This window comes from Vulpes vulpes, chromosome X, assembly GCF_048418805.1.
Source record: "Vulpes vulpes isolate BD-2025 chromosome X, VulVul3, whole genome shotgun sequence".
NCBI classification, from domain to species: Eukaryota; Metazoa; Chordata; class Mammalia; order Carnivora; family Canidae; genus Vulpes; species Vulpes vulpes.
The window spans coordinates 16,473,737-16,496,737 of record NC_132796.1 but is presented as its reverse complement, the minus strand read 5'-3'; the positions used below and the strand labels follow the sequence as shown (position 1 = coordinate 16,496,737).

General features: G+C 38.0%; 1 protein-coding gene and 1 pseudogene across 2 annotated transcripts in view; both read left to right on the top strand.

The window, feature by feature from the left end:
- RPS6KA3 (ribosomal protein S6 kinase A3) overlaps window positions 1-23,001 on the top strand; it is a 1,133,953-nt gene that overhangs the window by 665,105 nt on the left and 445,847 nt on the right. For both annotated transcript variants that reach the window (XM_072744446.1, XM_072744453.1), the window contains exon 6: window positions 1,085-1,167. The gene's annotated coding sequence lies outside the window, so the exon portion shown is untranslated. The remainder of the gene's footprint in view (window positions 1-1,084; window positions 1,168-23,001) is intronic.
- On the top strand, window positions 3,658-4,098 carry LOC112919080 (large ribosomal subunit protein uL24-like; annotated as a pseudogene).

The following is a 23,001-nucleotide window of genomic DNA, read 5'->3' as shown; positions in this document are numbered from 1 at the left end:
TTAAGGAATCCATCTCATTGACAATTGCACCCCAAACCATAAGATACCTAGGAATAAACCTAACCAAAGAGGTAAAGGATCTGTACTCTGAAAACCATAAAACACTGATGACAGAAATTGAGGAAGACACAAAGAAATGGGAAAATGTTCCATGCTCATGGATTGGAAGAATAAATATAGTTAAAATGTCTACGCTACCCAAAACAATCTACACATTCAATGCAATCCCTATCAAAATACCATTGACATTTTTCACAGGGCTGGAACAAATAATCCTAAAATTTGTATGGAACCAGAAAAGACCTCGAATAGCCAGAGGAATGTTGAGAAAGAAAACCAAAGCTGGTGGCATCACAATGCCAGACATTGAGCTATATTACAAAGCTGTGATCATCAAGACAGTATGGTACTGACACAAAAACAGACACATAGATCAATGGAACAGAGTAGAGAACCCAGAAATGGACCCTCGCCTCTATGGTCAACTAATCTTCAACATAGCATGAAAGAATATCCAATGGAAAAAGGACAGTCTCTTCAACAAATTGTGCTGGGAAAATTAGACAGCCACATGTAGAAGAATGGACCATTTTCTTACACCACACATGAAAATAAACTTACTGTTTTAATAAATCTTATGCAGAAAGAGGGAGGATTAGAATAAAACTAAAGCTGTGATTGGTAAAGAAGCAATAGTCATTCAGATCAGCAGGAAGAGGAACATGTTGGTTCATTTTGGTGGGTTGGGCAATGGTCATGTTTTATCTGTGTTCAAACCTGATTATAAAGTGATCTTGTTTATGTTTTGATTAACTGTGACCACTGAGCAGCCTCATCTTATGTTGACGTTCAGGTAATATTTTATATTCAACAAGAAAACACCATAGCTCAGTTGTGAGTGCCCAGCCAGCTTACAATAACACCAAGGCCCAGCTGATGGTATCATATCAGGCCAGCTGCCAGATGACAGGGACTACTGTTTTCTTCTCAGGGCAAATATGCAAAGCTTCAAATTGAAAATGAAAGAGTAATAAATATTGCTTTTGTATACAAGATTCTTTTTTCCCATCTTCTTTCATTGTAGAACTTCAATTTTGTTCTGGGATCCACCCTGCCCCATGCAGCCATGTTCTTCAGGGGAAGTGAGCACTACTGACCGACTCCAAGGTAAGATCTGTGTGATCTCAGGATAATCCTATTCCCTTTGACAGAGATTGGTTCAAAAACAGACATGTGACCTAATTTTGGTCAATGATTCTTGAGGGGAGGCCTGCTTGGGCACCACTGAAAAGGTTTCTTACTCTTTAGAAAGTGCCACAGGATGACATAGTCTCTTTCCTCTCATCTTTCTCAGCCTGGTGATAATGTCAACATTGAAGACTCAGGAAAAGAAGGTGTTAAGAATTTGAATTAATGATGACAAAGGTGCCAAATCAAGCAACCCTGGAGCCTCCCTATCTTGGCACTGCCAGTTATGTGATTTAATACATTTCTTCTTATAGGAGAATACATTTCCTTTCATATGAGATAATACATTTCCTTTTTCTTTACCCAATTGAGTGAGAATTTTCTGTTACTCACATCAGTGTATTCTTAAAAAGTAGTGAGAATGAAAAAAGATGAAGAGTCAAGGTGGTAACCAAAGAAGAGAGGACAGGATAGAACAACGTTAAAAAGTAAGGCATGTGGTGTAGGAATTCCCTATTGTGTGACAGCTTAAAGGAACTGCAGGTTACCCAACTTGGATGTCATGTGCAAAAACCTCAGTTTTGCCCTTATCAGCTATCTAGATTAATCAATGCATCTGAGTTTCTGCTGCATCTACTTTATGGAATCTCAACTTCAGATAAATTCCTCCAATCATTTCTCCATCCCAGCTTCTAGGCTGCCAAGCACAGCTAGAGGAAATATATGTCATTGTATCAATAGGTTCTACTGTAAATCTAGACTTTCTAAACGCCAAAAGAATGTTACTTTTAGATCTGAGCCACAAGTTCTGTATACTTCTGTAGAAACCTCGTTGTCTAAAATTACTTTATGTTGTAATTATTATTTTAAATTGAAAAATTAATACTTGCTTCTTGTAAAATAGAGCTCTGCCTTATGAATTCATCTCTCTCTATCTTCATCCATCTTCTGCTTGTTATACCAAATCATAGAGCCATGCCTTTTACCTTGCCAAAGCCAATGCTTTCATTAGTGCTGGCAAACCTGTCCTATCAGCAATGGAATATTACTCAGCCATTAGAAACGACAAATACCCACCATTTGCTTCAACGTGGATGGAACTGGAGGGTATTATGCTGAGTGAAGTAAGTCAATCGGAGAAGGACATTGTATGTTCTCATTCATTTGGGGAATATAAATAATAGTGAAAGGGAATATAAGGGAAGGGAGAAGAAATGTGTGGAAAATATCAGAAAGGGAGACAGAACATGAAGACTCCTAACTCTGGGAAACGAACTAGGGGTGGTGGAAGGGGAGGAGGGTGGGGGGTGGGGGTGAATGGGTGACGGGCACTGAGGGGGACACTTGACGGGATGAGCACTGGGTGTTATTCTGTATGTTGGTAAATTGAACACCAATAAAAAATTAATTTATTAATAAAAAAAATAAGACCTTAAAAAAGAATATAATGCAAAGCAAAATAAGTCAGAGAAAGACAAATTTATTATTTCTCTCATATGTGGCATTTAAGAAACAAAACAGATTAACAAAGGGAAAAAAAGAGAGTCAGACAGACAAACCAAGAAACAGACTCTTAAGTATAGAAAACAAACTGATGGTTACCAGAGGTAAGGGGGTAGGGTGATGGATGAAGTAAGTGGTGGGGATTAAGGAGGGCATTTGTCGTGCTGAGCACGGGGTGATGTATGGAAGTGCTGAATTACTATCCTGAAACTAACATAACACTATGTTAACTATACTGGAATTAAAGTTTAAGAATTTAATTTTTAGAAACCTGTCTTTCTCTCACTCTTCTTTCCTGGACTGTCACAAGAGCCTCTGAATGGTATTCTCTTACCTCTTTTTCTCCCATCTAATTCAGCCTCCATATGGCTGGAACATTGATCAAATTATGTCAGTTTCCTACTCAAAATCTTCTCTTGACTTCCAAATGCCTATAGAAAAGGATACAAACAACAGGTCTTTTCCCCTCTGTGTCTTTGCTCCTTTTGTTCTCTTTTTCTGTTATGTACTTTTTCCTGCTTCACCGTTGAAACATTCTTCATGTTTCAAGGCCCAATTCAAAAGTCTCTCCTTCCTGAAGATTCTCCAAAACATCCAGGTAAAATCAGCCAATTCTTATGTGCTCAGGGCCATACATTTCTTCTTTACTTTGGCCCTTATCCTATCACACTGTTAATAAGAGTTATCTGTATCCATAGATATTTATCTCCAGAGCTCTATGATATATTTATTTTTGGTAAGAATCATAAGTTTTATATGCCAGAGCACCTGGTACAACAAGATTACATAAAAAGCCCTCAAAAATATTTTTAAACATGTTTATTAGTACCATCAAATAAAAAGAACATTAACATTTGTTCAGTATCAGATGGCATATCATATAAATAAAGCCTATTTGATAAAATTACAAGGAAACATTTAAGTAGGAAATTGTTGGCAACCATCCCTGAAATGCCAGCAACCGAAATGAAGTTCGATCCCTTTGTGACTTCTGACCAGAGCAAGAACCACAAAATCTATTTCAATGTACCTTCCTGCATTCACAGGAAGATTATGTCTTTCCCTCTTTCCAAAGAGCTGAGACAGAAGTAAAACGTTCAATCAATACCCATCTGAAAAGATGATGAAGTATAGGTTGTGCAAGGACACTACAAAGGTCAGCAAATTGGCAAAGTAGTCTAGGTTTTTCAGGAAGAAATGTGTCATCTACACTGAAACAGTACAGCAAGAAAGGTGACTGACACAACTGTCCATGTGGGCATTCATCCTAACAAGGTGGTTATCACTAGACTAAATCTGGACAAAGACCACAAAAAAAAAATCCTTGAAGGTAAAACCAAATCTCACCAAGTAGGAAAGGAAGAGGGCAAATATAAGGAAGAAACAATTGAGAAGATGCAGGAATAAAGTCTAATCTTATATATGACTTTAAATAAAAACTGTTAAAATGAAAAAAATTGTTTGGTGCCTTTGTGAAAAATATAAAACGAATGATTTCATGTTTTTAATACTACAGTCTATAAAACACTATCCATCTCTTCCCATCTGCATCATGACACCCAATTTTGCCTCTAGATCTCAAGAATGGGATTCTCAAAACCTGCATCCATACATACATAAGGGCTTAGTCTTATAAATAAGAGCTAGAATCTTGATAACACGGTACACTCTCTTCTTTCTATGCTCTCACCATCAATTAGGATTAAAGAAGAGGTAATTCTGAGTGTGGTGATCAGAAACCAGAGTCTCCTTGTCAGATCCACTATGACTAGGGAAAAGATCTGATCCCTCGCCTCATTGCTTTAAAAGCATTGACAATTACCACATCTAAACCCATCAATTATTGAACCCACTAAATAATCTAAACTTAAAATGTTTCATATTTGATACATATAAAATTAGAAAATATGTATTCATGATGAAAAACAAAATGAAAAGTGGTAAACCGTAATATTTACCATTTATTGAACAGTTAACATAGGCTTGACACACTGTGCCAACATTTTACATAATTTTTCATTTAATCCTAAACAAGTGCAATAGATAAAATCACACCCTTATTGCAAATTAGGAAACTGAGGGTTAGAAAGACTAATTTGCCCAAGAACATGTAGCCACTAAATGTCAGGACAGAAACAGCTATGCCGCAGACCCCAGCACATGCTCTTTGCCATCACTCTATACCACCAGCCCCACAAAGAAAAACATTTTTCTTTGTGATGCACTCTGCAAAGAAGTTTCCAAAAGTACATATATGTCTCCTTTGACCAAAGAATTTCAACAGATCAGGAATTCGTTCTAAGAAAATAATCTTTCTTCCCTTTCCAACACCCTGCTATTTAGAATCTGTTGTGAATAGAGGGACATGTGTCACTTCCAGGTAGATGCAGTGAAAAGTCTGGGCATACATTTCCAGGATCTCTTCCTTTGCCATGATAATTGACCTTGACACATGTTGCAGATGGCAGCTACAATATTGTGAAATCTCTATTAGACTAGGTCCCTGAGGACTGTGTGCCCTGACCTCATTGACTCATGATGAACATGCAGCATGAATGAGAAACAAGTCATTATTTTATTAAGCCATATTTGGAGGTCAACTTATCACTGAAACATAACCCAGCCTATCCTGACTAATATAGCTGCCAAATAACAAATAAAATTAAATAGAAAAAAAATCTTTACATATGAGTTTTTCTTACAGCACTAAAAATAGTTAAAATCATAAATGTCATTCATTTGGGGAATATAAATAATAGTGAAAGGGAATATAAAGGAAGGGAAAAGAAATGTTGGGAAATATCAGGAAGGGAGACAGAACATAAAGACTCCTAACTCTGGGAAACGAACTAGGGGTGGTGGAAGGGGAGGAGGGCGGGTGTTGGAGGGGAATGGGTGACGGGCACTGAGGCGGACACTTGACGGGATGAGCACTGGGTGTTTTTCTGTATGTTGGTAAATTGTTGATCTGTTCCACAGTTCTTTTGGTCTCGATATCATTTAGTTCTGCTCGAATTTTAATTAACTGTCTTCTTCTGCTGGGGGTGGGTAAATTGAACGCCAATAAAAATTAATTTAAAAAAATCATAAATGTCTAACAGATAATCAAACTATTAATGCAAATTACCAGATAGTGAGACTGCTACTTCAAATAATTGTGGCAATTATGATATAGTATTGGAGAAAGCAGATTACAAACTGTATCTTCTTTGATGTGCATCCTAAAACAAAGTACCTACATGTAGGCATGGGACTGGGACTACAAAAGGATCTGGAAAAAAATAAAAACAGTATTTTCATAAATGATGAAATAAGGAAGTAGGAAAGACATTGTCATTTTATGACTCTGTTTATAAAGGAATGTATTAAAATGGATCCTTTTCCCCTACATGTCACATCAAATTAATACTTTCCTTTAAAAAGTACATGTCTTAAAAAATAAAAATAAAAAAAAATAAAAAGTACATGTCTTAAAGTAAAATGTTAGAAAACCAAAATAGAAGAGTTGAAGTTGAGAGTTTTAAGTTTATAATACGTTTTTTCATATTTGTAATAAAAAGAAATCAGACCTTGAAATATTAAACATTCATTTCTCTTCATATTGGCTAGTTGTGAAACTATTTCTTCAGGTGAACTCCTTCTTTACTATTATGGCCCTGCCAAGATAATCCTAAATCCTTTACTCTTTTATTCTTTACATTTCTCCTCACCTGGCCTAATCAGGAAGGCTCAACCATAAAAGACACAATAAACATCCTCAGGAAGAATTCAATTAAATGCAGAAACTGGGTTTTCTAGCTCTTCCTATCACTGAAAAAATAAAATTTACCTAGCTTGTGAACACAAAATATCATTTTAGGTTAGAGTCGCTGTCTGTGTTGCCCTTCTAAAAATGTTAACTGGTTTTTGGCTTTTGAAACAAAATTTGAATTTTCATTTGTTATAATCTTATTTGTTAAACAGCAACAAAAATAGAATGACAAACCCAAGAGGTACAATAAAGGAAATGCTAAGCATAAGACTTGTTTCTCATGTAGCTTCCATAAAATCCATGTGTCATGACTCACTTGCAAATGAAATTACGAGTCACCTGTTTAATTATAAACAGCTGCTATTTCCAATCTTTACCATAAGACAAATTCCTTAACAGTGAATCTTATCCCAAATGGAATGTATGGCTGCATTGGCTTCTTTTTTTTCTACTTAAATTCAATTAGCCAACATAAAGTACATACTTAGTTTCAGATGTCATGTAGAATGATTTATCAATTGCATATTATAACATCCAGCGCTCATCACATCATGTGCCCTCCTTAATGCCCATCACCCAATTATCCCATCCACCCACCCACCTCTCCTCTTTCAATCTTCAGTTTGTTTCCTATAGTTAAGAATCTCTCATGGTTTTTCTCCCTCTCTGATGACTTCCCATTCAGTTTTCTGTCCTTTACCCTATGATCCTCTGATCTGTTTCTTATGTTCCACATATGAGTGAAACCATATAATTGTCTTTCTCTGATTGACTTATTTCAGTCAACATAATACCCTCCAGTTCCATCCATGTCAATGTAAGTGGTATTTGTTCTTTTTGATGGCTAATATTCCATCTTCTTTATCCATTCATCTGTCGATGAATATCTCATTTCCTTTCACATTTTAGCTATTGCGGACATTACTGCTATGAACATTGGGGTGCACGTGCCCCTTCGGATTACTACATTTGTATTATAGGGGTAAATACCTAATAGTACAATTACTGGGTCGTAGGATAGCTCTATTTTTAACTTCTTGAGGAAACTCCATACTGTTTTCCAGAGTGGCTGTACCAGCTTGCATTCCCACCAGCAGTGTAAAAGGATTCAATAAGCACTGGGTGTTATACTACATGTTGGCAAACTGAATTTTAAAAAATTTATTTTTTTATAGGGGAAAGCAGAGAAAATGAGTGGGAAAAATCAGAGAGGGTGACAAAACATGAGAGACTCTTAACTCTGGGAAATGAACAAGGGATAGTGGAAGGGGAGGTGGGCAGGAGGATGGGGTGACTAGGTGACAGGCACTGAGGAGGGCACTTGGTGGGATAAGCACTGGGTCTTATACTATATGTTGGCAAATAGAACTCCAATAAAAAATGCATAAAAAACAATAAAATAACTATTTTAATTTAAAAAATAAAAAATAAATACATAAATAAAATTTTTAAAAAGCGTTCTCCTTTCTCCATATCCTCCCCAATATTTGTTGTTTCCTGACTTGTTAATTTTAGCCATTCTGACTGGCATGTGGTGACATCTCATTGTGGTTTTGACTTGTATTTCCCTGATGCCAAGTGATGTGGAGCATTTTTTCATGTGTCTGTTGGCCATTTCTATGTCTTCTTTGGAGAAATGTCTGTTCATGTTTTCTGCCCATTTCTTGACTGGATTATTTATTGGGTATTGAGTTTAATAAGTTCTTTGTAGATCTTGGATACTAGCCCTTTATCTGATATGTCATTTGCAAATATCTCCTCCCATTCTGCAGGTTGCCTTATAGTTTGTTGACTGTTTCCTTTGCTGTGCAGACACTTTTACTCTTGATGAAGTCCAAATAGTTCCTTTTGTGCTTTTGTTTCCCTTGCCTTTGGGGATGTGTCTAGCAAGAAGTTTCTGCAGCCAAGGTCAAATAGATTGCTGCCTGTGTTCTCCTCTAGGATTTTGATGGGTTCCTGTCTCACATTTAGGCCTTTCATCCATTTTGAGTTTACCTTTGTATGTGGTGTAAGAAAATGGTCCATTCTTCTACATGTGGCTGTCTAATTTTCCCAGCACAATTTGTTGAAGAGACCGTCCTTTTTCCATTGGATATTCTTTCATGCTTTGTTGAAGATTAGTTGACCATAGAGGCGAGGGTCCATTTCTGGGTTCTCTACTCTGTTCCATTGATCTATGTGTCTGTTTTTGTGTCAGTACCATACTGTCTTGATGATCACAGCTTTGTAATATAGCTCAATGTCGGGCATTGTGATGCCACCAGCTTTGGTTTTCTTTCTCAACATTCCTCTGGCTATTCGAGGTCTTTTCTGGTTCCATACAAATTTTAGGATTATTTGTTCCAGCCCTGTGAAAAATGTCAATGGTATTTTGATAGGGATTGCATTGAATGTGTAGATTGTTTTGGGTAGCGTAGACATTTTAACTATATTTATTCTTCCAATCCATGAGCATGGAACATTTTCCCATTTCTTTGTGTCTTCCTCAATTTCTGTCATCAGTGTTTTATGGTTTTCAGAGTACAGATCCTTTACCTCTTTGGTTAGGTTTATTCCTAGGTATCTTATGGTTTGGGGTGCAATTGTCAATGAGATGGATTCCTTAATTTCTCATTCTTCTGTCTCATTGTTAGTGTATAGAAATGCCACTGATTTCTGTGCACTGATTTTATTTATATCCTGCTACTTTGCTGAATTGCTCTGTGAGTTCTAGCAACTTTGGGGTGGAGTCTTTTGGGTTTTCTACATAGAGTATCATGCCATCTGTGAAGAGTGAGAGTTTGACTTCTTCTTTGCCAATTTGGACGCCTTTTATTTCTCTTTGTTGTCTGATTGCTGAGGCTAGGACTTCTAGTACTAGGTTGAACAGCAGTGGTGAAAGTGGGCATCCCTGTCGTGTTCCTGACCTTAGGGGAAAAGCTTAGTTTTTCCCCATTGAGAATGATATTCCCTGTGGGCTTTTTGTAGATGGCTTTTATGATATTGAGATGTGTTCCCTCTATCCCTACACTATGGAGAGTTTTAATCAAGAAAGGGTGCATGCTGTATTTTGTCAAATGCTTTTTCTGCATCTATTGAGAAGATCAAATGGTTCTTGTCCTTTTCTTTATTAATGTGATGTATCACGTTGATGGATTTGTGAATGCATTGCTTCTTTTAACTAGCATCCCAGTTCTGTCTGAGCCATTTGAAATAAGAGGCAAGCTTTGCTTTTCCTTCAGATCAAAATGTTCCCTGTGGAATTCCCAGGTAGTCTTGAAATAGAGCTCTGGTTTTACTAGCTCTATAGGAAAAAATAATAATAACCAAAGAAAAACAAACAAGCCTATACAGACGAGGACACTAGGAAACTTCAGTGTCATTGGGATTTAGTTTCCCATATAGATAAGCTTGTGGAAAGAAAGAAGCAATCTCTTCTTCAAGATATATTTCAAGGATTATCTTCAGAGAAAACAAATCACAAATAGGAAACACCCTCTGGAGAAAATCAAGAAAATGCCCCCTGTTATCATAATCATTTCATCAGTGACAATGCTTTACTTTAAGGAAATTGAGTAAAGAAATCTGTATATCCATTCAAAATTAGAACCTAGACTGAAATATCAATAAAAATTAGTCCTAGTGGCACTGAAATACCACTCAAAGTAGAACATTTTAATAACACTCAGAATAGAAGATATAATGTTAACAGTCTGATAGGGCTTGATATGGTTGTCCTTGTTTAAGATAATGGTCTAGAAAAAAAAAATTTTAACCACCTAATGGTATTTAGTCATTTGAAATAAAAGATTTGTGGCAGGCACTATTGATTGCCTCCCAACAAACATTTCCTCCTTCATCTTTGCTAGGAAAACCTCAGTTGGATTCCTTTATCTATGTGCTATCAAAAAAAAAAAAAAAAGGATCCCAATCTTGGAAATAAGGCAAAATAATGACTTCCTTTCTTTCAATGGCTAATAGGCTCAACGAAAGAGTATCTAATTCTCTAAGGAAGTATACATTTATTTGATTTACAATTTACTCTTGACTCTATAAAGGTACATATTAATTTCTAGAGCATTAATAATTTGCAAGGAATTTCTGTCTGGTAAAAAAATATAACCACTAAGGTTGCAGTGCTATAGTCCTATAACACTTGTTAATAAATAAGTGTTGTAAGTAATTTAGCAATTACATTTTAGCATTCTTTCACCCTACCTATTACTTTCTCCTAACCAACTTTAATCAGCTTTACTATTTTGATGGCTCCCTCATTAAGGAGTTACCTTTGACATGTGTTCATTCTATGCTTATAGAGTCTTGTTTTTAACCATTTGACAATATGTAGCCCCAGGCAATGAATTGTGATTGATCTCAGACAATTGTGGCATTCCCCTACCTCTTAACCAGTAATTGTTCTAGGAGTGAGCATATTTGAGTCTTAGTTGCTACAATAAAAATAATGTCCAGACATACCTGTTTTTAACTTTATACTACCTCAGAGTATAATCAGAAAACCTGTTAGCATACCTGAATCTACTGCAGTGGGCTGGGGGCTGGGAAGAATAAGGATAGAATGAGAATAAATGGTCTATTACTCAGAAATTTTCTTGGCCCATTTCAGAAAGGATATTCCTGAACCATTTCTTAAAATACAAATATTTACTTGATTGACTAGCTTTCCATCCTCAGTTGTCTTGTTCACACTGTCAATAGCAGCTCTATAACTCCTTTGGTCTGACATGCAGACCTTAATAGGCCCTCATTTATATTACTGCTGTTTCAACCAAAGTTCCTTCACTGAGTACTTTATAAAAATTGACATCCCATTACTTTAGTTAGTTCAGAGTTTGCAGATGTAAATTATATTGTACTCTCTATAATAAACTTAATTACAGAAGCTTCTGATGACTATGATTTACTTCTCAAGGATGACAGGATTCTTTGAATTTCTCAGCAATGGACACACATTTTGATTAAACAATGAATATACTCTATATTTTTGAACATTGTGAACCTGAAAGTATCTTTACGGAAGTATAAAATAATTTTGATGAATGCTTAAGTAAGAAATCTATACAGAGATAGAGGGGCCTTTAAGAGATCATCCAATCCTACTCTTGGTTTACAGGAGAGGACATTGAGGCCTAGGGGAATTTTATCATTGATTATTTAGAAATGCAAGTGCTTCCATGTTTTCTAAGCCAATAGAAAAAGAGAGCAAGTTTAAGAGACAGTATTCCTTATCCCAAGCCTCCACCACGCTCTCCCAAATATGCCAGGAGGGGAGAGGGGTGTTGTAGAAAGAGTTGGGTACAATAAGAGCTGTTGGTGTCCACCCATATCTTCTCCTACTCACCTATAGAGGTCAAAGATTACTTAGGGTAAACATCTGTAACCCTTGTCACAGGTACTTATCCAGCCCACATGGTTGATAACCTGGAAGTGTCAGAAAGCTAACACTTCTGGAATCAGTCTTCAATGAATGAAGTATAGACAACTGGTGCATAAATATTCCTCCTTTTTAGATTGACCAAATCATCCCAGTTTTCCCAGGACTGTCTTGGTTTCACCACTGAAAGTTTCATATCCCAGGAAACCCCGCAGACCCATGCAAACCAGGGCAGTTGGGCACCTTAGTTGGAAAAACTCTGAGGCATAATCTACACTGTGTCCCAGTTCCCCAGTATGATTGACCTTCAGTTGCCCACAATGGTAACTGACTTGTCCTCCTTTCCTTGCTTTCTCACCAAGATTTCTCTCAATCACTTCCAAAATAAATTATTTACGTTTGAAATCCTTATCTCAGGATCCATTTTGGTGGGGAGGGACTCTAACTAAGATAATCATTAACATTTATGGAGGGCTTACCCTAAATGCTTTACATATCTTAATATGTTTTATCTTCACAATATTTTGAGGTTGATGATATTATCATCCCCATATTACACTGGAGGAAACAAAGGGTGCATAGAGGTTTAAGTCCTTTGCCCACACTCATACAACCAGCAAGTAGTAGAATTGAGATTTGAACCTAGGAAGTCTGACTCCAGATTTCGCATTCATAATTATTACCCTACACTGTGGAGTGGAAAACCAAGACTTTACTCAGAACCACCACCAGATAATTCTTTCTGAAAACATGCTCTGTAGATGGTGTGTGTCAACTATTTTCACTTCTGAAGGGAAACTAGATTATAGAATCATGTATGGCAGGAAGTGCAGCATGAACCTAAGGGGACCATGCTAAAATCTGAATGCAAATGGAGTGTCCTGTGAGGGCCATTATAGGCAAAACAACTCTGAGAAGCCCCCTAAAATGGACATACAAAGGGGACTTGGCAGCCTCAGAAAGCAGAGGTGGGGAAACAGTTGAAGGCAATAGGTCAGTGACCAGAATTAAGAGATTGCTCTTGGGCACAGAACAGTTGGGCCACCAGCCCAGCTCTGACCTTGTGGATGCCTGCTGAAGTCCCAGAGCAAGCTGCTCTCAGGGGCAGCTAAGATTTTAATGATCGTTGCCTTGGTTGGGTTCTCCCAAAACTGGATGCTGAAGCCAGGATTTGAGTTGGCTTGCTGAAGCAAGTTGGTTATTTAGTAGGCAGTCCCTAAAAGTATGAATGAGAGAGTAGATAGAATGAGACAAGGAAAGGGGGAAAACTGATAAGAGGTACATCCATAAGGTGTTACCATGGTGGGCAGCTATGGCTCCATCCCTCTGGAGAGCCTCAGAGAAATTGCGTGTAACAACATGTCTCAGAATTATCCCACTGAAGCCTGAAGAAGCTGGGTTGACCTAGCAATCAAGTCCATCTCTCATTGGTTAATATTCATTCTTGGAGCATTAACTCCTCAACATTTCTTATCAAGCACACTCTTAGGATGAGAGAGCTAGGAATCCCCTTGTACAAGGTACTGTTGTCAGGCGACCTCTGGCTGGGGTGAACCAAGGAGATAGGTAGGAGTGCACAATACAGTATTTGCCACATTCATCTGTGGCTACCTGCCACCTGGAACAATAAGGATGAAACCCACGACAGCAATTCAGAATGGAAAGGAAGGGAAATAAAAGACACTTCTAAGGGTTTAGTTCTCAGTACAAACCGAAAAGACTCTAAAGATTCCCAGAGACACTTAGGATGAATCTGAGCAGCATTGGGAAAGAACCAAGAAAATAAGGTCTGGGAACTTTAAACGTGACATCAATCTTGCTGTGAGCTATAAAACATATATTACATATGCAGATATAGCAGCTTAATCTAGCTGATACAGGCTCTCACTTGTGTCTTACTCAGAAAAAATTAGAAATATGTGTTCCTCAAAATGATTCCCAATGCCATGATTCCATTTGCCAATGTCTAATGTGACACAGATCAGCCTTATTTTCTCTGTGGCTCTAAACTCAAATAGACACAGCAATAATATCCATATCACTGTTTATATTTTTATCAATCTCACATCGTTCACTTAGTGGTTTAGTCATAACTTCTCACCCCCTACCTAATTAATCCTGCTACTAGAAACACACCATTTTTTTTGCATAGGATGATGAATAATATAAAAATATAAGACTCTAATATATTCATAAGTGACCTTATATTGTTCCAGGAGAGAGAGGATATCTCCACAGAATATTAAAATAAGTGGCAGTATGCATATATATGTATATATATGTGTGTGTGTGTGTGTGTGTGTGTGTGTGTGTTCAAGGGTTACAAGTGGTGCCCTTCAATTGGCTTATTTCTTGGCACAGAAGAACTCAGTTTAAATAAATATTTATTTTGCCAGTTGAATGATATCCCATAAATAAACTAGAGATGCAAAGAAAAAGAATGGTGGAGATCAACTAGGCCCTTGCTACTTAAAGTGATATCCCTGCACCAGCAGCACCGACAGCTGCTTGGAGCTCTATAAAAATGTATAATCTCAGGTCCACTCCAGACCTGCTAACTCAGTGTTTGTTTGAACAAGATCTCCAGGATACATACATGAAAATTGAGAAGCACTTGTGTAGTTGACTTCCTTTATTATACACAAGGTCCTTGAGATCCAGAGAGAGTAAATTATTTGTTTACCTTTTTGACATCATTTACTTTCCAAAGAACCCCAGAAAGAAAAGTGACCCTATCAAGGTAAAGAAGAAGTGATACATAACAGAAAATTTCCAGGAAATGAAATATTAATGGGAGCAGCAGAAAAATGAAAGAACTCTAATTTGAAATTGATAAAAATATCAACTATGTCATTCTTTGTTCATGGAATTGCTCTTTATTTTCAATTGTTATTTGAAATATGGCCAATAATAATGAGGATATAGCCTAAAATATAGCTCTTATTCTTTAAGTCCCGTGGTGTACCTGTTATACAAATGGAGCAAGTTTGAGAATATTAGAGCACAAACTCGGGCATGTAGGAAATGGAACTTTATTCTCCTATAATTCAACTTAATTTCTATCTTGAGCCCCTGCTCTTCTACCAAGACCTTCATCTTAGGTAATTTGGTGTCCCTTCCCTTTCTCCTAGGTTATATCAAAGTTTAGTGGCTTTTCTGGCATGCCAAAAGGTCCAGGGGCAGATATACTGACAATCTGGTTCTCAAAGTCATCTATCTACATGGGATCCTCAGAGATATCCATCATGCCATCTGGTCCTTGGTTATAATCCATATGGGTCATAGCTAAGTATCAAGGTAAGACCTTATTACAGTCTATCAGACCTCTTTCTCTACCACTCTTGGTCACTGCTTGGGAGCACCAGATTAATTCTGCTGCTTATCTGTCTTTTCAGGCTAAGATCTTGTCTTGTAAGAGCAGTAGTCACACACTCAAATGTCCCCACACTCCAGGCAGGTATGTGATGAATGAAGTTGGTTGTGGCAAGCCAGAGAATTTAGATCCCTTATAAAGGGGAGGCTACTCTTTATTGCTTCAACCATCTGGTGGTTTCAGCCCCAGTATGTCAATATTTAGGATTACTTACTGGCCAATAGGGATCCCTTTCTGGCCTGTGTGCTCCCTTAGTGCAGGAAAGCCTGCTTCATTCATCTTCATACCCCAGTATAGTTCCTGGTATTCATTTATTTGTATTTATTTATTCATTCATTTAACAAATATAGGTTGAGCATCCACCATGTTCTAAGCATGTGTTAGGTAGGCATTACAAATACACAGTCTCTGGCATCACAGAGCTTGCATTCCTAAGTGGGAAATATTGACATTAAACAAGTAACAAGTAAATGAATAAGGCAATTACATCCATTTTGTAAAATGAAGAGCCACATTATTACAGATTTGATGAAAAGGTTGGGGTGAGCTTTTTGCAGCTGGCCTTCAGGAGTTCCAGGATTTCAGCTGTTCTGATTCAGGCCATGTTTTGGCATCTCCTAACTTCATTGTCCACTTAATAGCTCACGGGAGTGATTCTTGATCTTTTGAGTACATAGAACACAGACATTTCCAAGCATTTCCCTGGTGGCACAAGTTTTATTGGCCCAATTTGGAAAAATAGGCCAGAAGAATACTGGAAACTCAAGCACCTACCCTCTACCTCATAGTTCCCCAAGACAGGGTAACTTGCTATTTCTTACTAGTCCTCACCCATCTTTTCATAACAATATTCACCCACACCCGCTCTAAAGAGAATATGAAAATAAGTCCATCACTGGGTGAGGCAGCTGTGAGGAGGGAGAGTGCCAATCATTAATTCATATTCAAGTAATTGTAGGTCTTGGCGTCATGACATTGATTGTGTTTTGTTCCCAGTAACTTTCAGTAGTTCTTAATAGTCCTATGGCTTGCCCTTTACCCATTTAATTATTGTCAGTCATGCCCTCAAAGTATGGTAGAACAAACTTAGAACCAATAGTCACTATTCAACTTTAAATCTGGAGATTATAACAACTTGGCTTTCCTTATTAGGGTCCAAAACCTGAGAGGGGAAAGCTAGAGTTTTTATCTGTATCATAGAATCAAGACTAAGTAGTATCAAAAGTATTTTTCAGCCACATAGAGAAGAAATAAGGTTTTAGAGAATAAATTTGAGTAAGATGATGGGGAAAGAGCAAGGGAGTTTAGAGCCAAGGAGGGACTTTGTCATCTTGGTTGCTTCCTACCCTCCACTGCTTCCTTCCCTCTACTCTCCCCCACAAAATCTATAGGGAAAGGATGATAAAAATCCCCAGATAGAAAAAAAATTTTTAAATCCCCAGATAGGTTTGGAGAAATGAATGAAAAAGAAGTTTATGTCTCACTTCATGTCTTTTTGAGATGTACTTCTTGCAAAGCTCCCTAAACCAACATGGGGCAGACCCAGAAAGGTTGAATTGATGGTAAGTTGTTCTAAGCAGAGAGAGAGCTAACCATGGCTGCATACACCTCATTCCCTTTCCCCTCTTCCCACTCCCAGCAAACTTCAGTATCCTTTGCTTTCCTACCACGTAGTGTGAAAGGAGATTCATACATGTTACATTGTGTAAGTCATAGAAGACATCTGAGAAGTAAGGGCCATTTGGGCCTTCCAGGATGTCACTGTGGTGTGAGTTAAGAAGAACAGTAAAAGAAAAGAAAAGAAAGTTGTGGAGGAGACAGCACTAGAGATAGGATGGAGGAGGCAAATGAGCCTGCAAGAATCATAGGACCAGCTCTAACCAATAAAATAAGAACAGAAGTGGGGTGGGTCATTCTTCTGGAATGAAAATGCCCATGCTCAATTCCTTCATCTTTGCTTTTGTGGCATCCTCTAAAAAGTCCATGAGTTCCATGTGCAGCTACATGAAGGTGGTACTTTTATCAGTCTGTATCCCTGAGTGACTGCATGAAACAAAACTCCCAGTATTAGAATATGTAGTATGGTCAAGAGATATGCTTTTATTGTGTCAAACTACTGGGATTCGAGGAAGGGAGTGTTTGTTGCTGAAGCATAACCTAGTCTATTCTTACTAATACAAGATAATTTTCCTAGTTAAAAAAGTAAAAAGTTACAGCTTTATCTCTCTGAGATTTATAATCTATGCATATTAATACTGCCACATATTAGATTGAACCACATGAAATTGCCATTTTGCTAGGTCAAAAAGAACTGAACATCAGCAATTTCATATAATTCAACTATAACTTTCCTTTGAGTGATCTTGCAGAATCCTAGGTACATACTCACACTATGACTTAGCATTTAAGTTAATTTTGTTAGATTATAAACTAAGGTGTGATTTCCATTGCTAAAGCACAAACAAAACAATTCTTCTGTTTTGGTTTTAGACAACTTGAAGAATGTTAGAATTTGCTTCTCTTCAGCAATTGACATTCCATTGTGTAGGCAGGAATATAAGTAGATTTAGGAAACGGAGGCAGAGAAATGGAGTTTTTCTCTCATATAAAATCCTAGTGTAAGCAAGTAGCCAAGGATTACTTTAGGCAAAATAACAAATTGGGTGGAGATTTTTCTTTGAAATATTCCCATATCTCCTATTAGCTTCTCTTTACCTTCCTTACTTTTTTTCACTTCTCTCTTCCCCCAAAGACTTGGAGTCAATCCATGTATCTTACTTCTGGGAATCTCAGCTAAGATTTCCACCAATTACCAAGGAGATGAGTTTGCCATTGTCAGAGGCATTAGCACATTAGTGAGAGCTTCACAAAAGATCCAAAGTCCCACAAGACTCAAAAAAAGTTCCTGCCTTCATGAAACTTGCATTTTAATGGAACAAAAGATCAGAAACAAATAAATATATAACTTAATGTTAGGTATCAATAAGTATAATGAGTGAAATAAAGTAAAATAAGGGGCTAAAGACCAATGGATGGGAGATAGTAGTCATTTTACATTCAGTGACCAAGAAAGGCCTTTTTGAAGAGAAGATATTTGCAGGGAGGCCTGAATAAAATGCAGGAGTTAAGTCATGGACAATGTGACTATCTGGGATGATGAGCATTCCAATGAGAAAGACCAGCATATAAAAAGTTTCTGAACTGGAACATGTCTGCATGGTTGAAGAACCACAAGAAAATCATGACTAGATAAAAATGAAATCAAGATAAAGGAAATCATTATGATAGGATATCAGAGAAATAGGCCAAAGTCAAATCATATAGGGCTTTGTAAACCATGATAAGGAGTTTGGACTTTATTCGAAGTGTGATGAGACTTCTAGTAGTCATTGGGCTAATTGTCTCCCTTTTTATAACCTGCTAACTTTTTTTTAGATTTTTTTAATTTTTATTATTTTTTTAAATTTTATGTAAATTCAGTTTGCCAACATATAGTATAAAACCCTGTGCTCATCTCATCATGTGCCCTCCTTAATGCCAGTCACCCAGTTACCCTATCCCCTCACTCACCTACGCTTCTGCAGCCCTTTGTTTCCCAGAGTTAGGAGACTCCCAGAGATTGGAGTCTCTCATGATTTGTCTTCTTCTTTAATTTTTCCCCACTTAGTTTCCCCCCTTCCCTTATGGTCCCTTTCAATATTTTTATATTCTACATATGAGTGAGACCATATGATAATTGTCATTCTCTGATTGACTATTTCACTCTGCATAATACCCTCCCGTTCCATCCACATCAATGTAAAGGGTAGGAATATAAAAAGAGAGATAATTAGCCCAATAACTACTAGAAGACCTCCCCAAACCAGGGAACTTATCTTAGGGTGAAGTTTAGGATGGGGACAGGACAGTAGAGAAATAGAAAGAGGTTTTCAAGCCACCAGTCCTGATCCTTCCCCTTACCCCTGATTTCCTGTATCATTCCAATAAATGTACTGACCATGGTGGGGGGAGGTGTGATGAGAGGCCAACATTGGCCTTTGAGTAAGGGTGTGACAAAACCCAGTTTGTGTTCAAAAAAGATTCTTCAGGATACTGTGTGGTGAATAGACTCAGGGCAAGAGTGCAAGCTGCAATACCAGTTAGGCACCACTACAGTAGTTCAGGAAAGAAGTGATGATGGTGGCTTGGACTAGAAAGGTTGATATTGTCTGGCTTACATTCTAAACATGGTTGACATTTACTGAACATTCACTGGCTAAGGGCTTTATAAACATTATCCTCTTAACCACCCTGTGGAGTAAGTATCATCATTAGCTCTATTTGCTAAGGAGGAAACTGACATTTAAAGAGGATGACTTGCCCCATTTCTCTCAACTAGCTCTGATTTATAAGAAGGAATCTGAAATTCAAAGATGTGAAGTAACACGTCCAAGGTCACATAAGTAATAAATAGCAGACTCTGAGCTCATACAAATCTGTCTAACTCAAGACAAGACCTAAACCCGTTTTGCCTCTAAAGAAACTATATAGGCCACAGTTACTAATGTTGGGCTAATATTTGAGGCAAACTTATTATGTTCAGGGTAAGGAAAGAATACTATTATATATTAATTATGAGCAAGAGAATACTGGAAAGGAGTGGGGTTGGTGATAAAATTATGGCTAGGCAATCTTATTTTTGGAATGTGCTACTTAACAGAGCCCCTGGAGTGAGAGATTCTTGGATTCACACAAAATAAGATTTCTTAATAAGATTTTCTGATACCTGTAGAAGCCAAGAAATATATTAAAGTGAATATAACTGTTAGACTGCACTCTCTTCCTTTTGGATGGACACAAAGCAGGTTTGTTCAGTTTTAGTCATTCTGATTCTGAAAGGATTGGTCTGTGAACAATCTAACAATCTAAGTCTTATGAGAAAAGAAGAGGTGGGACACATTGGAGCATACTTCCTTGATGGGTTGGCCTTGGAAGCTGGAGTAAGAATTGACTCTAGGAGAACCTACAGCTGACAGAGCTCTTTCCCACCAAGTGAGAGTTTAATAAACAAAATCACAATTCACCCCAACTTGGCTTCAGTGTTTTTGAAAATGACATCCAAGATGGCATAATAGCTGAGGAGAAAATCACAGCCTGGTTTGTAGTTGGAAATTGCTAGCTTGGTGGCAGCTGTTGTTCACCCATGGTTGAACTGCTCTGTCATTAGATTTCAGAATAGGGTAACATAAAGGGAGAGGATGATGCCATCGCCTTCCCAAGCTATTGAGCAAATAAAAGTTCAGGAAATGTTTATTTACAGTTAACCAAGTACTTATATAACATGTGGTCTGCATTATGATCAATGCCATATAAACCATGGTGCGGTGGTGAGGGAAAAGTGTGACATTGCCTTTGCCCTCAAAGGGCATACAATATTGCTAACATTCAAGAGAAATTACAAAGGTATGCCGATTGTCAATGTATTGCCTCTCAGCTCCAAATACACTATATTTTGCCCTGCTTTGTGATATTGGAGCTGGACCCTGTAAACATTTCTCCTTTGCAAATTAGTACAGTGTTAGGATTTGTTAATAGAAGGTGATAGAGGTAGATAGCAGGGCAAAGGGATTCCTCTTCCTAATTCCTAATATGCCTTCCTGTTTCTTGCTTACCTCCACAGCACACAGTGGTCAGTGGCTTGCAGAACAGCCAGAGGTGCTCACTCCATAGTAAGCTTCAGAGCACCCCCACAGGCAGCCTCCCAGCAAATTCCAGAGGGCAACCAGAGGGCAGCTTCTCAGAGTGTTTTCAAAGTACCCCCCCCCAGGCAACTTTCCAAGTCCCATCAATACCCCAGCAAGTAGCTTCCTAATAAGCTCAGCTGGCATCTAGCCAGTGGCTTCTTGTTTGCTAGCCCCTGTCCATAGCATCTCAGCAAATTTCTCCAACAACCAGTGTGCCACACCAACACCCTCTCCACTGAGGTCTGAATCTCTTCCAAGTTTGGTCCTGCCTTAGGGACTCTGCTTTATCCATGGAAGTAGTGGCTGCCTCCTATATCTTCCACCCTGTATTCTTTAGAATTATCCTTTAGCAGGACGCTTGGGTGGCTCACGCGTTGAGCACCTGCCTTTAGCCCAGGGCACGTTCCTAGAGCCCCGGGATCAGGATCGAGTCTCACATCAGGCTCCCTGCATGGAGCCTCCTTCTCCCTCTGCCTATGTCTCTGTCTCTCTTCTTTCTGTGTCTCATGAATAAATAAAATCTTAAAAAGAATTATCTTTTACCCTTTAGTAGTTCATTCCCTTTTAGTAGTTAATAATTCTTTATATTAAGCTCCTCCTATTCTAATTACTATATGGCTTCTGCCTCCTAACTAAAGATTGGCTGATACAAAAGATAAGAGAATATAAGTGTAAAACTGAGGGATAACAATAAGAAATGCTATAGGCATTCAGAAAATGTAGAGTTCAATGTGGACTATTGTTGAGTCAAGAGAGAGCTTCCGGGAATGCTACAACTCAAACTGGATGCACTCTGGCAGAGAAAGAGAATTCTAAATTTAGAGGGGTTGTGTGTTGGGTTTGTAAGAGACAGATTGAAAGAGAGAAGAGAAAAGATAAGACCATGATTCAGATTGGTTGATTCACTTGAAGTGGTAGGAAATAATTTCACAGGGCAAAAGTAGATTACGGACTAACTAACCAATTAATTAGTTCAACAAATGTTTATTGAGTACTTACTATGTATGAAGTTCTAAGTGCAGGTTTGCAGCCATGAACAAAACACATGAAGATGTGTGCTCTTGTAGGATTTATATTCTGAAGGGGGAAAGAGGGCAAGGCCGGAGAGAGACAGTAAACAATAGACATGATGAAAATATTCTCTGGTAAAATAAAGGTTGAGGGCAGACCTGGTGGCTCAGTGGTTTAGTGCTGCCTTCAGCCCCAGGCATGATCCTGGAGACCCGGGATCGAGTCCCACGGCGGGCTCCCTGCATGGAGCCTGCTTCTCCCTCTGCCTGTGCTCTCTGCCTGTCTCTCTCTCTCTCTCTCTCTCTCTCTCTCTGTCTGTCTCTCATGAATAAATTAAAAAAATAAAAATCTTTAAAATAAAGGTTGATAAGTAATATGAAAAAAGTAGAGTGGGGGGGATATATTAGTCTTTTCCTGCTGCTGCAAAAAATTACCACACATAATGGCCTAAAACAACACCACTTTATTATCTTATGGTTTAGAGGTCAGATGTTCTAAAATCAAGTTATTAGCAACATTGCATTCTTTCTGGGGGTTGTAAGAGAGATTCATTTCTTTGTCTTTTCCAGCTTCTAGAGGACACCTGCAATTCCTAGGCTCATGGTCTCTTCCTCTATCTTCAAAGCTAGCAGATTAGCATCTGCCAATCTCTTTTCTCTCTTACTTCTGTTTCCACGTTACATCTTCTCTGACTCTCCTGCCTCCCTCTTACAAGGACCTTTGTGATTACCCCAGGCCAACCCAGATAATCCAGTATAATGTCCCCATTTCAAGATCTTTAACTTAATCAAAACTGTAAAGTCCCTTTTCACAGGTAACATATTCACAGGTTCTGGGGATTAGGATATAAATATTTGGGGGCAAAGGCATCATTCTGCCTACCACAAGGGGGCTGCAATTTTAAATTGGTGGTCGTGATAGGCCTCATTAAAAAGGCAAGTTATGAACAAAAATTTAAGTTACATAAGTCAATCGGAGAAGGACAAGCAGTGTATGTTCTCATTCATTTGGGGAATATAAATAATAGTGAAAGGGAATATAAAGGAAGGGAGAAGAAATGTTGGGAAATATCAGGAAGGGA